General features: G+C 37.5%; 1 protein-coding gene across 1 annotated transcript in view; it reads left to right on the forward strand.

Annotated features, from left to right (window-relative positions):
• The window catches only part of LOC109834969, a 21125-nt gene that overhangs the window by 7908 nt on the left and 12214 nt on the right, over positions 1-1003 (forward strand). The gene's annotated exons all lie outside the window — the stretch shown is intronic.

Raw genomic sequence — 1003 nt, forward strand, 5'->3', positions numbered from 1 at the left:
TGGAGAGCCCGCCTGCGGGTGGAATCTAGCTGTAGCGTGGCTGCTCACCCTAGGGTTTCCCTATAAAAGGGAAAGCTTGTTCACACGATTTGAGTGAGCGGAGCTTGAGCGATTTCTCAATGGAGCTTCTTGGCGGCGGAATTTGTTTTCCCTTTGCGATTTTGAGCTCCCATTTGTCCCAGCTCTCAGGAATTAAAGAGGGGGAAGTTAAGTAATTAAAGAGGGCGAGTTAAGAGAGAGAGATCTACACTGTAGCTACAGTGTAGACTAACATCCATTTAAGAAATCTTAAGTTTGAGATCTTCTCTTTACAAGTTTGTAATTTCTTATGGTTAAATAAGAAATTATCCGTGCAGCTCATGTGGACGTAGGCAAGTTTGCCGAACCATGTAAATATGTTGTCTCATTTGATTTACTTAGTGTTTTATCTGTGTATGCGTTTTTGCTTGTTGTTCTCTCTCTCGGTGATTTAGCTTCCACAAGCGGTCAAGTTGACGTCCCTCGCTCCCAACAAGACTAGCACATGAAATATCACAATTCCTCCCTTTTAGGAGGTTCAATAGAGGGTTTCTTTAATTAATATAAAGGTCTATATTATTCGGTATCAAATGTTACATCATAACTCTGAAGTTTAGATATAATGTCGGGTCCTTTAACATTGTATCCACACAATTCAAATTCTATTTCTATCGGCTCAACAAGACTAGCACATGAAATATCACAATTCCTCCCTTTTAGGAGGTTCAATAGAGGGTTTCTTTAATTAATATAAAGGTCTATATTATTCGGTATCAAATGTTACATCATAACTCTGAAGTTTAGATATAATGTCGGGTCCTTTAACATTGTATCCACACAATTCAAATTCTATTTCTATCGGCTAATTAATATAAAGGTCTATATTATTCGGTATCAAATGTTACATCATAACTCTGAAGTTTAGATATAATGTCGGGTCCTTTAACATTGTATCCACACAATTCAAATTCTATTTCTATCGGCT

The sequence above is a fragment of the Asparagus officinalis genome, chromosome 3 (assembly GCF_001876935.1).
Source record: "Asparagus officinalis chromosome 3, Aspof.V1, whole genome shotgun sequence".
Classification (NCBI taxonomy): domain Eukaryota; kingdom Viridiplantae; phylum Streptophyta; class Magnoliopsida; order Asparagales; family Asparagaceae; genus Asparagus; species Asparagus officinalis.